This window comes from Lathyrus oleraceus, chromosome 3 (genome assembly GCF_024323335.1).
Source record: "Lathyrus oleraceus cultivar Zhongwan6 chromosome 3, CAAS_Psat_ZW6_1.0, whole genome shotgun sequence".
NCBI lineage: Eukaryota > Viridiplantae > Streptophyta > Magnoliopsida > Fabales > Fabaceae > Lathyrus > Lathyrus oleraceus.
In genome coordinates this window covers 316771523-316788949 of record NC_066581.1, presented here as the reverse complement: position 1 = coordinate 316788949, position 17427 = coordinate 316771523, and positions in this window count along the sequence as shown.

The window sequence follows — 17427 nt, the reverse complement described above, 5'->3', positions numbered from 1 at the left end:
TTAAAATTTCATAATTACTTGGTTTAATTTAACAATTTTAGACTCAAGAGATGGACAATTATTTAATGCTGAAGTTTTTTATTAAGTCTAACTCCACTTGAGTGTTATTAGCCTTTCTTTCTAGATTTAAAATAGTTTTATTTTGACTTGAACATTTTCTAGAAAGTTTCAAAAGTTCATCATATAATTCATGAAAAACATTTTGTAATTCATCATAAGATGGAATATCGTCAGTTTTAGAATCATTAACCTCATGTTCTTCATCACTTGAATGATGTGAGGCAATCAATGCCTTGTTTGCATGATCTTCATCTAATGATAAACATATTTCATTGTCATCCCATGCTACATATACTTTTGTTCCCTTTTATGATTCTTTCTTTTGAATTTATCTTTCTTTTCAAGTGTAGGGCATTCACTTTTGACATTTCTCCCTTTTCCATATTCAAAACATGTAACTTTCCTTGCTGGTGCTTATTTCTGAATGATCTCCTTTTTCCTTTCTTTTTCTCAAGAAATTTTCAATTTTTTTGATAAGATCATCATCTTCATAAGTGGATTCCTCCTCTTGATTGCTATCATGAAATTTGACTCTTGTCTTTAAGACAACATCTTTTGAATCTTTTACTTTTATTTCATACTTCTCCAATCTTTCAAGTTTTATTTCATGGTGAGAGACCTATTAAGGTCTCCCACACTAGACAACACCATTTTATTATATATATTTTGGAAGATTTTAACATTTATATTATGAAGAATGGAAAATTTTATACTTTAGTGCACTTGTATAAACATTTTTATTGGATATCTTTTAAGTTTTTGATAATGACAAGTAACTTGGTCCAAAGGAGAACAATATGCCCCTTAAAGTAACAAAGAAACTTTACAAACTCAAACTCTAACTTCTCAAAAAGTATTTTCAAATATAACTCTTTAGACATGTTTCAATTCATATTTTGACGACACTTACAAATTTTTAACCCCAACAAACTAACATAAACTTTTCCTTTGACCACACTTGCAATTTCCCTTCTAAAAAGATTATTGGTATCAGATTTTGCATTGTATTTTTTCTACTATAGCAACTCCAATTCATTGGAGTGTTTATGTCACTTTAATAATAAATTAAATTACAATCATTTTCTTTTAATTAAGTTAGGAATAGGTTCAGTCGCGATAGGATTTGTCAAGCCTGAGCTTGTCTTGCTAAAACATTCAAAGCTTAAGTCTGGCATGTAAGCCCCGAGGGAAAAGAGTGCATAGCAACTTATAGCTTGTCCTTACAACAAGAAGAGTTCTAATACTCGCCTAAATAATGTCAACTACGTAAACAAGTAACAATGGATAAAACAATTACATAAATGAAAAATAGACATGGAATAGATGGCCCCGGGTGAGAAAAGGGTGTTTCTCATTGCTTTTAGGCCCTCTTGTCTTGTGCGGTCAGGTGGGAAGGCTTCTTGCTCCTGCCCTCCTCTATGGGCAGCGTGATTCCATGGCTAGCATTTTTCACCTTTATGCCCTGACAATGCACCCTATTTAACGTAAGGTTTTATGCGTAGCCTTTCTTGGTGATTTCCTGGTCTCCTCGGACAACTCCCACTGGCCCATTAGGGAGCGGGCACAAGGTTGATAAAGCGTCTCCCATTTGGTTAAAGGTTGATCGCTCAATAATCATATTATATGAGGAATAGGTATCAATGACTAAGTACTTAACCTTTATTTCCTTGGAATGGTCTTGCTCTCCGAACGTAATCCTAGGGGGATAGCCTTTCACTTGCACATGTTCTCTTGAGAATCCAACCAATAATCCCTTGAAGGGATTCAGGTCTTCGGGATTGAGATGCAATCTCTTGAAGGTGTCCCAATATAATATGTCAGCAGAGCTTCCCTGATCCATTAGAACCCTTTCGATCTTCCATTATTTGTATTTGACGGAGATGATTATAGGGTTGTCATTGTGAGGATGAATGTCAAACGTATCTTCCTCTGAGAATACAATCGCGGGTTTTAGTGCTTTCGTATCCTTGATCTAGGGGAGTTCTTCCATGCTCAGGAATTGACAAGTGTATCTTCTATGAACAGATCTAGTCTCACCGCCCCTAGCGAATCCTCCTGGTATGGTATTAAGTATGTGGCATGTCATTGTACTTCCTTTTCCCTGGGATGCTTCTTTGGATTTGCTTGGCCTCAAACTTCTGGAATCTTCTCATTTGCATGGGTTACATTTTTTTTCCTGGATGGAGGAGTCTCCCTTCTCACACTTCTTGAGGTCGCCCTCTTGTATCAACTTTTCTATTTCCTTCTTTAACTGGTAGCAGTCGTCATTATGATGTCCTTTTACCTTGTAGAACTTACACCACTTTTCAGGCTCAGATCCCATCACCTCAAACTTGGGGGCATATGGTGTCAAGATGTTGTGCAGGTAAAGTAGCTTGCGCCAGATCTGTTCTTGGAGGGTGTTCAAAGGTTTGGAACTCTCTGCCATTCCCCACCCTTTTAAATTTGGATTTGTCTTTTAGGTGTGAGGTATAATTGTTTTTCCTGTAGGGATGAGAGCTCTTGGGTCCGGGAACACGTTATTTGTTGTCACGGGACTTCTTCCAAACATTACTTTCTTCTCCTTTGATAAAGTACTCCGCCCAGGCGAAAACCTCGACTAGCGTGAGCGGTGGATATTGGGCAAGGGATTCATTGAAATGTCCCGCCTTGAGTCCATTTAGGAATTCCCCCATAAACATTTCTTGGTTTGGATGGACAACCTTGATGGTGGCCTCATTGAAGTGGGTAAGATAATCTCTTTGCGATTCTGATGGACCGTAACGAATGTTGAATAGGCTCGTTGTGGACATCTACCAGTGGCGAATGGAGGAGAAATGTTGTACCAATTTCTGATAGATATTAATATAGACACGAGAAAACCCCATGTACCATCTGAGCCTGAAGGTCCTTGATAATAGTTTACATTTTAAGGAGTTCGGTGCTCATATGATGGCCATATGTGTGTTGATAGAGGCAACATGTTCGTAGGGATCACTGGGCCCATTGAACTTGGCCAAGAATGCGGGTTTGAAACCTTTGGGTATATGGCTCCCCTCATACGTAGTCCGAGACTGGTTAGGGATCTAGCAGTTCCACCTCTTATGGGGGATTGACCTCATGTTGGCGTTGTCTGATGTTCTGGACGTAGTCTTCCAACTTCTGGTTGTGGCGTCGTAACTCATGCATGGTTGCTCATATCTCTTCCATGGCCTCATATTCGCCTGTACCTCCGGTACCCTCAGGAGTAGGTGATGAATCTCTTATATTCACCATAGTCGATAATAGTTAGGTGTTCGAGTTAAGAGTACGATAGGGAAAGTGATGGTTTTTAAAAAAGAGTGTGACCCAAGTTAGTTTCGGGGCCTCATAATGGGCACTTTTGTATTGTCCAAAAAGTGTAGGGTGTGCATGTTCTCACTACAAGGGTTGGGAGACACAGAGGCCCTAGTAGATATATTATAATTTTTGGGGTGAGGGCTAGCTCATGGCGGAGAGTATCCATGTATGGTGGTTTTTGAGGTTGTTTGAGGGGCCATCTCATGTGAGGTGAGAGGCCTTGATGGTGGTCAGTGCTACTAGGCAGTTATATTTATTGCGTTAGGGCTACTATGAGCGTAATGCTCTCTAATTATTAGTAGATGTGTATAACTTGAGAGTATCCCTTATTCCCTTTAGGAATAATGTATTTATAGGGATTCCTAAGGCCTAAGGTTTTTTCCTCCTAGATATGGTCTTAACCGCTCCCCACTTACTAGTGAGGTTATTGACAACCTATATTCTCAAAGTCAGCGAGGACACTCCTTCATGTGGCCCCTACGTACGCAAACTCTCTCAAGTGAATCCCTTAGATTCCATCTGGGCGGCTCATCAGCTAGGCGGGGGCGTCCTAGTCTAGGACTTCTCAAATATAACACTATAAGATAAAAAAGTTTCTTAATTATATATATATATATATATATATATATATATATATATATATATATATATATATATATATATATATATATATATATATATATATATATATATATATATATATATATATATATATATATATATATATATATATATATATATCCCTTTCTTATTAAAAATAAAAAAGTTTCTTAATTTTACATTATTTTCATTTCAATCTACAAAGTATTAAATTGTTGACAAATTTTGATTCTTCTTCACCATGTCATCATTTTGAACCTTGGTGAAGATCAAATGCAAAGTTTTATTGGACACCCATGTGCAATATATTCTCAATGGTTTGTAGGAATTTGTTTCTGGTTTAAAATTAAGAAAGGTTAGATAAAGAGAATCATTTATCAATTATAAGATATAAGAGATTATGTAAAGAACACGAACCATGCTTTAATACTCTTTTTTTTTGTGATTCTTCAATCCATCCTTGAGATTCTTTCCACACTTATTTAAGTTTGCATTTCACTATTTTCAATCCAAATGTTTTAATTATCAATGTTTGTCTTTCACAATGTTGTATCCAATATATATATTTGTAGCATTCACGTTCTGATTGGATGGTGATGGTTTCATGCGGATCACTGATGTTTCTAGTGGATTTATGTATTGGTAATGTCTTGAGCGTTGTTACTTTATAAATGGACGATAAAGATGCGTTTATAGACAAAAGTGAGTTACTTTTTCCCTCAGGTTTTTATGAACACTAAGGTAATAGGTTATTTCTTGTTTTAATAAAAAATTAAATAAAAAAAGGATTTGTCTCATCGGAGGAAAACCAAGTGAGGTAATGGATGACTTATATTCCGAAAAATAGGTGAACAAAAAAACTAGAAGAAAAAAAAGTAGTAACATGTATTGTTTCCTTTTTCAATTTTTTACCACTCAACAATTTCTTTATGGGGAGCAATATCTTCTTAGTTTTTACTATTTCGACGTAACATGTGACTTATATTCCAAAAAATAGGTGAACAAAAAAATTGAAAAAAAAAATAGTAACATTTATTCTTTTATTTTTTCCATTTTTTAACACTCACCAATTTCTTTATGGGGAGCAATATCTTCTTAATTTTTACTATTTATAAAGTTTTGGTTTTGAATATTAATGTCAAATTTCAAGCAGATCCATTTGCTAGGTCAAGTGAAACTTGACATTAATATTCAAACTAAAATTTTCAAGATTCGGTTTTGTGAAAATGAAACAACAACGACAACATTACTCGACACGACAAATGACGATTTGGAGTTGACTTAGATTTAGGAAAAAGTTAATGAACATAGTACTTTTATATACAAAACTAGGTTACATAGGACTTTTCCCCTTGTTTGTTAACCCAAATGAGGAAATATATGACTTCTATTGTAGATCAAAAAAGAAAATATTGAACCATAATAAATTTAACTTCCCGTGTCTTACCATTTACCATTTCATTTTTGGGTTGCAATATCTTCTCAATATGATTAGGAATATGTTTCTCAATGTTGCTAGCCAAGGAAAATAATAAATCATTGAATTTTTTTCTTGAATGGAAACATTGAGAAATTATTCTTAAATATAAAAATGGATTTTGTGAGGTGAAATCAATTATAACAACAACAACAATATCATTATGTCAGATAGATTGTAAGAGTAGAAAAATATTTTGTTCAAGATAGGTAAAATTAGTTTCTTGAATACATGGATGTACAACAAAAACAAAAACAATAAACATTCTTGAAAGACTTCCTAACTAGTTAATAAATCTTAAAAAAATTCTTTTTGTCTTGCAATACATCCTAAAGAATGATGTTTATGAGTTTGGAGTAGTAGCATATGAGTTAGGTTAAGGGAAAAACTAAATAAATGAATGCTTTTATAGACAAAACTAGGTAATCTTTCCTTTGGTTGTTAATCTAACCAAAGGAATATATAAATTAATATTTAAATAAAAAATAAAATAAAGAGAGTGGCGCCATTATAAAAGAAATAAAAATATAAACTACATTTGTTAGGATTCAAAGTGTGTTCCTTAGTTAGTTCTCCTCTCAGTTATTTATATCAACTGAGAGAATAAATATTATTTTTCGAAAAAACTAAAAAATTAAAATGTGGCCCGTCCATGGGTTATACCAGGATTTTTTCTAAGCTGAGAGCACCCAGAGTCCAGGTACCATGACAGGTGTCTCAACTTTGTTGCTAAGGATATCTATAACATAGATTTTTTTTAGGTACCCACATATTCTTGGGTCCTTTATGATTAGTTTTCCCATTTATCAACCTGGGGTTTCTTTGCAAAATAAATGTGTGTGACCATAAGTAATATGACAATGCAAAGCTTTTGGTTTTATCACCATTTCTTTAGGTTTAGATTTGAACATAAAGTTCTTTGATGGAATATAATCAATGACTCTTTTCCCATTTCTACTTACTCCATAGATCGTGGAAGCCATATTGCTTCTATCCAAGTTTCTTGCTAGAAATTTTTGAAAAGATGTTTCATATTTCTTTGAAACACACCCTGGATTCATATGAGCTTCTGAAAGAATTCCCTTCTCAAGTTTTTCAATCTTACTTTTGAGAAAAAAGTTTTATTTTTCTAAACTATCAATTATTTGTTTTAAAGTAGAATTTTCTTTTATCAGCTCACTATGGGCTCTTGAATCAGTTACCTGGATCTATTTCAGATTCTTGTATCTTTTCTGGAGTTTTTGACTCTTTTTCAAGAATTTCAACTAAAGTTAATTCAAGTTCAGAATGAATTAGATGATAAAATACCTCTTCAGAGTCAGAATCTGATTCAGATTCAGAGGCTTTAGTGCTACCCATTTGTGCCATGTTAGTTTGCTCTTCTTTAGAGTCATCCTCTGAAGAGTCAGAGTCATCCCATATTGTCATTATCCCTTTCTTCTTCTCTCTAAATAATTTCTTCTTGGGCTTGTCTTTGTTGAGTTTGGGACACTCATTTTTATAGTGATATAGTTCTTTACACTCAAAGCAGATAACCTTTTTGTCAGCTCCAGACTTTCTCTTCCCAGAGGTTGACTCAGAGCGTCTAACTATTCTTCTATAGCCTCTGGACTTATTTTGTCTTTGTTTCCATAGTTGGTTGACCCTTATAGATAGTATATACATCTTGTTCTCTTCATCAAAACCTTCTCTAGGATCTTCTTCTTCAGCTTGAAGAGCTTTAGTATTTTCATACTTGCCTTTAAACTTTAGAGCCACCAACTTCCCTTTCCTATGGGGCTCATCCTCTTCTAGCTCGACCTCATGACTCCTTAAAAATCTTACAAGTTCTTCCAGGGTTGTGTTGTTTAAATCCTTTGACATTGTGGTGTTGTTATCATTGACCTTCATTTCTTTGGCAGGCTTCTGATGATTTTCATTACATGATCTGCAGTGGTTTAACCCTTATTCAAAACTTTTAATCCAACCACAAGAGTTTGAAACCTTGGGAATATATCCTCAATAGTTTCATCTTCTTCCATTTTGAAAGCTACATATTTCTAGATTAAATTCAAGGCCTTAGTTTTCTTAACTTGCTCATTTCCTTCATGAGCCATTTTCGAAGAATCAAATATAGACTTAGATGGGTCTCTATTTGTAATATTTTCATGCTCATTATAGGAAATAACATTCAACAAGATTGTTCTTGATTTATGATGGTTTTTGTTGTCCTTCTTTTGTTGTTCATCCATCTTTCTTCTTTCAATCTTTACACCATTTAAATTTATAGGATGTGTGTAACTATCCATCATCATATCCCATAAATCTGCAACATATCAAAGGAAGAAACTTTTTATTCTATCTTTCCAATAGTCGAACTTTTCTCCATCAAAGGTTGGAGGTTTAACATAATAATGATATTTATCATTGTTGCTTGTGGATGTCATATTGTGTTTCTGAAAGTGGATCTTTATTTGATACGGTTAAGTGTTTAACACAAAATATTCATTACCAGAACCAGAGATCTAATGCCAATTAAAGGTACAAGAAACACAAGAAAGGAGGGTTTGAATTGGGTTTCTGATATGACAACTTTTTACCAAACCAATGATACAAACAACAAACAAATATGTTGATTTTGAGACAATTTTATATTTAAATCAGATAACTTCTAATTTATTTAAACATTCATTTTAAAAAAATATTAATTTAAAATGTCAATTATATTAAAAAAATATATACTTAAAAATGATTTTGAAGCCCGTGAAGCAAGTAAGTCGAACCTAATGAACTGGATTTAACGAGTCGAACCGAATTGTTTGTGAACTTTAAATGATTAGAGTTTAAGCTTAAAAGAAGTCTGTGTCGAACTAGAGTTGAGTTTTAAGCTAAACAATTTCTTATCAAGTCGAGCCGAGCTGAGGCGAGTTTGACTCAACTCGACTCATTTCCAGCCTTTCTTCTCGACCATGATGATAGGGTATTTATAGATGCATTAGGCTCGAATCCAATGCTCCCTTGGAAATAATAACCATTCAGGGAATGGAAATTTTGTTTCCTAATATTTATAGGAATATGGTATACCTCTCCCATGACTTCTTTTGTGTTGTTACTGAGTAAGGATACATCACCAACCAATTCCCATGTTGTGAAACTTATCTTAGAGGAAGGCGAGGTATCCAAGTAAAGGATTACACGTCTAATAAATAGGCAATGATGTAAAAAAAGGGTGGTTGAGGACCCCCATGTCGCCTATGCATGCCTTTCACTAATATACTGATACCATCCTTTAGAACCCTTCATAGAAACACTTTTTTCAGCATATAGATTTCCATCATATGGCTCGCTTATTGAAGGCCCTTGTTCTTGGTTGATTGAATGTTCACTGGAAAAATGAATTAATGTATGACAAACCCAAAAATTTCCAACTTTCTATCCCATCTAGAATGTACAACAGAGACTGAGGGAGAGAACTCAGAAAGATCATTTAGGCGAGGGACCCGAGTTCTCCTCTCCATAACCATTTATGCCTTTCTCACTATCATTTTTCTTTTTCTTCATTGACAATGACATCGATCCAGTAGAGTCAGAGGGAACATTGGTATTGATGGTTTTAGTAGAGATTAACTTTATTTCACTAACTTTTATCTTTCTCTTTGGCTTTCTCTATTGAATCTTAATGAAATCACTCTTCTTGTTAGTGATAGTCTCCTGAACTCTCTCCGCCTAGCTTTTTCCTAGTAGGTTTTCCTCTATTGTAGTGACATATTTTCCATCCTTTTTGCGTAAACAATTTTCATAGGTTATTCCAATGAATCTATAATAAAAGGAAAGTTAAATTATAAAATAAACTTATATAAGAATTCATCGAGACCAACATGATTTCATTCCCTTTATACTAGATTCCTAATGCTTGCTACCACCATTTTTTTCTAAAAGGATGATCACATCCTTCCACACTCATTAAGCGTGTCATAGTCAAACCAAATGATGGATACCGAATCACTCGTCCATTTTGTTGGACAAGTGACTTCAAGCAAGAGGGGGAGGGGTGAACTATGGTATTTAAAATTCGTGATTAATTTTAAACCTTTCTCGATTAAGGTCGTGTTAATAGTTTCTTTGAGAGTAAATGACAGCAAAAATAAAATAAAATGATAAATAATAGAAAATAAAGAGAGTAAGGGTTAGAGAGATTGCACCATAGAGTTATCTAGGTTTGCCCGAATGTTGACATAATCATATCCCCGGGAGATCTTCTTGAGATTTTGAATAAAACTTTGAGCTTTTACACGTTATGCCATGAACCTTTTAATACAAGTGTAAGACCCCAATTTTGTCGCTGAGATCCCTCATGGCATCATATCATTGCATTGCATAGCCTCAAGGATCTTTGAGCATCTTGGCTTCCTTTCCCTTTGGGTGGGATCTCCTTGTGAGTGGTTTGAGATCACCAGGCATGCTTGCACTATATATCATTGCTTTTCTTGTTTTAATCACTAACCAAAAGCACAAAAATATGTCATTAACATTTTGTTTTGCAGTCTAAGCAAGCACAGGTCAAGGCTTTCAAGGAATTCCTTTGTGCATTGAATTGAGGTATTTTCCTTGAAATGAGGACCACATGATTATCATATTGAGCTTATATGAGCTAGGGTTCATTTTGAAGCAAATCCCCCAAGTGGTAAAGGCCCAAGTTCATTCAAACATGTCAAGGTCATCTAAGGACCAAATGATCAACTGTGCAGTCAACTGAGGGCTTTGATGTGGGGGAAATGATTTGAGACATCCCAATCATGTTCAAAAAAGGCCTATTCATCATGTCAAACATCTACCTTGAAGATTTTGAAGTCATTGCAAAAGTTTCCAAAAATGGAAAGTGACCTGTAATTTCAAGTTTCCCAAAATGGCAAGTTTTTTGGTCCACATTCAACTTGACTTTCCAACATCAAAGAAGCTTCAAATTAATTTTTGGTGAACATGAAAGTTGAATATCTTTCTCTCCTCTTTTCAAAAAATCCTATATCATGATCATCTGATAATTGGTTGAGAATTTATGGCCAAATGATTACCAAGTATGCATGGAAGTTCAAAATGCCATAACTTTTGATTCAAAACTCCAAATTGGTCCACTCTTTTTGCAAAATGCTCCTTGTGACCAATGCTTTCCAAATCAACCATTGCCTTGCATGAAAGAAGATTACATAACCACTTATGCATACATGTGCATTTTGGAGGGAAAATGGATAATTCAAAATTGGTTGATCATACAAGCAAATTAACACTTCCATGATGCTTATTGGCTGATTTTAAGTGAAAACAAGGCTCAGCATGGCACTGTTCACGTACACATGACCACATGCTAAGCACACTTGCCATTTTTGCACTACACCTCATATTTCTCTAATCAAGATTAACCAATGCAAATTGAGATTAACAAAGTCATTAACACAGAGTATATAAGCTAAATCATAACTGCATTTGGGGAAGAACAATTTCAGATCTCAAAATTTCCATTCCCTCCAAAATTTCTCTCTCTTCGAATCTCTCTATTCTTCACACAAACCTTGGTTCTCTTTGCATATTCTTACTCCTGGAAGAATTCTAAGCAAGATTCAACCATTGGATTGGATAATTGAGCTTGATTTTGAGCAGATTGAACGCATGAACATGAAGATGGATTGTTGAAATTGAGCTAGATCCAAGCTGTTTCCATTGCTAATTCTTGCATAAAGCTTCATTAGAGGATAAAGGAAGTTGATCTGGATCATTTGGAAGCTTGAAGATACGAATTCAACAAACTGCATTTCAAGAAGGTGAAAATTCGATCCTCATAGTTTGTTGTTTTATGTATATGAATGCATAGATCTTGTTGTGCTGAGCTCACTGATATGATTAGTTTTGAAATTGGCTAAGAAATGAGGTTGTATGATGAGTTGGAAGTTTTTATGTCAATTATGTTTCCGTTCAATCCGTTCATGTTAGGGAAAATTAGGACTAATGAATAGGATATTTGAGTTCTACGTTGCAAGACGGTTCTATTGGTGTACGAGTTCTTGATTTCTGGAAAAAAAAATCTTGAGGCTCCACCGCAGACAGCCGGAGAAGACGGTTGCTCCGCCGTCTGCAACTGGTTATGTTTCCCTAGGGTTTTATCCACGTTGGCCTCCACGCATGCGCTCGGGTGTCTGTTTGATTGGTCCTAACGCGTTTGACTGTGCCTGCGTGTCTTTGCCTTGCTGATGTAGCATGCCACATCGTTTAATGAAACGATGTGTTTCATTGAGCGCATTTGGATCTTCAGCGCGCGTGTTCGAACCTTGCCTCATGCATATTCTGATTTTTATTTCAAATTCCATTTTCCACATTATTTCATTTTATTTCATATTATTTTCTTCAACTTTAAAAAATCATTAAAAATTGAAAAATGCTTCAAATTGATCCCAATTTTTTTTCACAATCTTGTTTTGATCTCTAGTTTTCTATAGGATTTGTTTCATGATTTGTTGATTGCTGGATTTTTTATGTGTGATTTTTGATTGAACCATATGCCAAATTGATATGCCATGATAAATGCCTTGTGAAATGCTTTGTGTTGATCCAATTGATGTGAAATTTGGCATGCTTGATCCTCACATGTGATATGATTTTTGAGCTTTGGTTTGAGATTTTTATCATATGCTATCACTGTTTTGGACACATGAAGATATGATGTGACAATTTGTGTCACATTTTTGGTATTCAATTTGTGCATTTTTGTTTACCTATCATTTCAACTCTTCTGGATCTAATTTTTGCATGATTCTTGTTCATGACATGTTGAGTTCACATAAAAAATTTCATGATAATTGGATGCTTTTCTGTTTTGATTTGGATTTTCTAATTTGGATGTCCATTTTGTACACCTTTGCTTGCCTTTACTTTACATTGATCATTTGATGCCTTTGCCTTGTGAATTGATATTGGTCCTTTTGAGGACATATTATGACATGTTTGAACTTGATTTGTGCAAAAGATTGACTTCTGTTTTGATCATTTGATTTGGTTTTGAACCTAGTCTTTGTACTAGTGTTTTGTACATAAACTAATTGTGCTTTGTGTTTCAGGTTTGGACATTTAGCATTGATGTTTGGTTTGATCTCATTTTGTGAGATGCAAATGCCTTTGATCACTAACTCTTGCTGTTTTGTAGGTTCTAATTGATGCTCATGAGTTCACTTGATTGCTTGAGCATTGTTCATTGAGTTGTAAATATTGGATGTTTCACTGTCTGTTTCCTAATTGGTTGTCTGAGATATTAACTGTTTAAGCTTTTGTACAGGTACATTAGTTGCTAGCTTTTAGCTCTTGCTTGAGCTTTGGATTGTGGTTGACACACCACTTAGGTAGCTACTCTCTTACTTCATGTAGTCTGGAAGTCCTGTCACCTTTTTGGCAGGCATTTTGGTTGAAGTCCTCCTTATGAGGCGCTGTTTGTGATTGTTTACATTTGTGCCAAAGACCTCTAAATGAGGCATGTTATTTGATAAGTCCTCCTAAGTGAAGAGGCAATTGACAGATAAAAAGGATTAGCAATCAATCCCCTGTTATTCAGTGAGTCGTTCATTATGCTCGCACTACGTGCTGATGCTCTTGAACAAGTACCCAAGATCTTGTTTAGAGTATGTCAAGTGGAATAGGATCCCACATTCTGGATCCCCCACACTTTCTTTGTCATAAGCTCACCCAGGCCAGGGTTAAGGGCATGAGGTCTCATCCTCATTTCCATATTGGATCAGCTTCACCCTAACTCTCAATGTTAGTGGTTAAGAGCTCACAGATTACCATTACAGTTTGGCTTGTTTGTCGAGGTTGACATGACCCCTCTTGACTAAAGCCCACCTATTTGATTGAGCCTCTTGTTTGTATATAGTGTGTGATGCATTGTTTGTTTGATTGCTTTGCATGTGTTTGCTTTTGCTCATTTGTTTGTTTTGAGGAGTCGGGAGTAAGTCAATCTATTGGCATTTTGTTTCCTGTTTGTGTTGTTGGAGTTGGATGTAAGCCCATCTATTGGCATTCTGTTTCCAGTTTTGTTGTTAGGAGTTGGATGTAAGTCCATTGATTGGCATTCTGTTTCCTCTTTCTGTGGTTCTCTTATGAGACTTCCTTATTGTTTATACCTTGTGTTGCCTTATTCCAAAGGAACTTACTTGGATCATCCCTTACCATCACCCTTGATCCTTTTTCATCCTTAACCTTAAACCAAAAACTTTTGTGCAAACATTTGACTTGTTTTCAACATTAGATACCTAGGCCTTATGCCTCTGATTTTCAAACTCTCTTTTCATAACGCTAATTCTGAATTGAACCTTTGAATCAACTTTGACCATTTTTGTACATACTTCTAATTGGTTAATGCAACCCACTCAAATGTGTTTCTTTATGGACCCATGCCCACTTTCTTAATCAAATTTTTCATAACCTTTAGCTATTAGGTTTGAGTTATCTTTGTGGTAGATGGAATACTCACCTATGTCCTTAGTGATGGACAATAAGTCTTCCATGCTTATTATAGGGCATAATCCCTCACTAGCATGTCGAAGCTATCCTCACATGGTGGACTTGTGGTTTTTCAGGTTGAGTTTTCTCCCTTTGATAACAAAAGACCTTAAGGCTTTTAGACCAATCAATCCACTCACTGTTTTGAAATCTTTTACCCGAACTACGGGGTTTTGATCCTTATCTTTCATGAGAGGGTACGTAGGCAATGGGTTCATCCATCCAAACACAAAAATGTAAATAAACTTGTATATTCTTTTCTCATCTCTTCAATCATGTTTGCACAAAATAACTTTCATAAACAATAACTTTTGCAACAAGCGTGAAAAGGGCTCCCTAGGAGTACCTAGGATGTTGTGGGTGCCTAACACCTTCCCATGACATAACCAACCCCCTTACCCAGATCTCTGACCTTCTTTTACTAGTTTTGTTTGTAAAACTTTATAGGTTTTTGTTCGCTTTCTAACCATTCCTTTGGATAAATAGAAGTGCGGTGGCGACTCGACTTTGTATGATTTACCTTGGATTTAGTCAATATCTCCAATGGTAACGAATACACCGCTACAACAAGCAGATCTTTATAATGACTTACCCCTAATCAAATAATAATATTTTAACCAAGCTAAAATAACAATAAAAATAGAGACTTTCCAGGCTAATCTCAAGAACCAAACACAGATTTTAATACTGGTTAATCTCAAGAACCAAACTTTATTCTTTAAGAGTATCACCATCTTGAAAATAATCACAAGAGCACTTCACTCAAACAATTCCATCCTCACACATAGTGTTCACTCAAAAGTATCAAGGCAACTTTAAGTGAAGAGAAATATTTCTAGAGAGGGATAAAAATAGAGAGATAAATTCTTAAAAAAATGTAAAACTTTGGGAATTTGTGTGAAATAAGGAGGAGGTGACCCTCATTTATATATGAGAGAGAAAATTTGAAAAAGGAAATGATCCATAGGCAAAATTAATGATATAATCAATTAGCATAAGTCTTTAATCGATTAGACAACTCACTTTTAATCGATTAGTAAGCCCAGCATGAAAAGTTTGGATATGAGTTGTTACCAGTCATTAAGACGCCGTCCTAATCGATTGATTAATTATTTGGGCCTCTTCTAATCGATTAGCTTAAGGTACAATCGATTAGTTAATTAAAATTTCTTCCAAACAGTTGTCTTAAGGTTCTAATCGATTGGTTAGTTTTAAAATATCTTCCTATCGATTATTTTAAGGTCCCAATCGATTGATTAGTTTAAAAAATTATTCAAAAAAAAGGCTGACAATATCTTTATCATTTGGCTCTGATTTGAAATTTGTAAAAGATATTTTGTTGCGAAAATGATGCCCAAAAAACATAGTATGATCAGTTTCTTGATTAACAAGAAAACCACAAAGTAAAAGAGAAGAGAAAGAAAAATCAAAGTGATTAAAAAACTGGATTCTTGATTCAATTACATATTAGGGAATAATGTTTACAATTGAATCTCAACAATATCACTTTCTTCATCTGATTAGGATTATCATGGATTAATAGAGAAGTGAGAACTAGTATGTTATTTATAAGAAAACTAAACCCTAGCTTTGAACTAACATACTAAATAATTAGTCCAACAGTCTGGCTCAATTAGACATGCTAACTTAAGCAACAAGCTAACATATACAACTGCACGCAAGAACAAACTTTGATTATGACATGCACATCTCCGACTGCTGTCAAATTGTGAAGCTAACCTTGTCGAGGCTAGAGTTCGATCCTAATACCACAAATTTATACCTTGGAACAAACTCTACACTAACAAGGGGACAAACTAGCTTTCATCATGCAGCTTTATCAACTTCGTACAGTGGAAGAACTTGTTACTCGATAATGTCTTGGTGATCATACTTGCAGAATTGTCATCAGTCGACACCTTTAAAACTTGGACTTCTCCATGCTCGATTATCTCTCTGACGAAACGCAGCCTCACATCGATGTTCTTTGTTCGCTCATGATAGGATGAATTCTTTGACAAATGTATGAACTTTGAATTTCAGATTTAAATGTGATAACTTGACCTTGAATTTTCAACTCCTTAGAAAAACCTTCAAGACACAATGCTTGTTTCACAACTTTAGTGAGGGAAATATACTCCACTTCAGTGGTTGATAAGGCAATAACCTTCTGAAGTGTTGCTTTCAAACTAATTGTTACGCCAAACATAATGAACACATATCCAGAAAAAGATTTTCTGGAATCCATACAAACCTGCATATTCATAGTCGACAAATCCTTCAATTTTGACTTTTCTATCATCACCACAGGCTCCACCAAAAAGTCATGAATCTACTCAGAGACCCATTTATATACCTTATAATCCACTTCAATGTTTTCCAGTGCGCTTTCCCAAGATTGGCCATCTACCTGCTTACAAGGCTCACTCTGTATGTTATGTCTGGACTTATACAGACCATAGCATACATCAAAGAACCTAATATACTATCATATGGAATGCTATTCATATAGGCTTTTTCGACTTCAATACTAGGACTTTGAGTCATACTCAGCTTGAATTGAGAATTAGTCGATGTTAGAACATGATTTGAATTCGACATACCAAACTTGTCGATAATCTTCTTTAGATATATCTCTTAAGATAAGCATAATCTCGATTTCTTTCTATCTTTGTGGATGTCAATCCAAAAAATCCTTGAGGCAGCTCCTAGATCCTTCATGTCGAACTCCTTACCGAGTTCAACTTTCACCTTCATAACACCCTCAACACTATTGCTTGATATAAGGATGTCATCCACATAAAGCAACAAAATAATAAGTGAATTTCCAGGTCAAAATCTGAAGTAAACACAATGGTTGAACTGGCTCCTAGTGAAACCTATGTGTGAACTTTTCGAATCTCCTATTCTATTGTCGAGGAGATTGTTTCAGACCATATAACGACCTATTCAGCTTGCACACACAATTTTCCTTTCCCTTTTCTACATACCATTCAGGTTGCGTCATCTGGACTGTTTCATCTAGATCACCATGCAAGAAGTTTATTTTCACATCCACCTGTTTAAGTTCTAGGTCAAACTTCGCCACTATAGCAAGTAACATTTGAATGAATCTATGCTTTACAATAGGTGAGAACACATCATTGAAGTCGACACCTTCTTTTTTAGTGAAACCCCCAGCAACCAACCTTTCCTTAAATTGCTTCGACATCACTCCTTTGATTCCTTCTTTAACCTTGAAAATCCACTTACAAGTGACTAACCTGGCCCCTAAAGGTTTATCGATCATCTCCCAAGTGTTATTATCATGAAGAGATTTCATCTCATCATCCATGGCTTTTGTCCATTTAGTCTTGTTTTAACTCTTCACAACTTCCTTGTAGTGTCTAGGTTCTTAATCAAGAACCTCACTTGCAGAGATTAAGGTGAATGTTATGTGATATGCATAACTA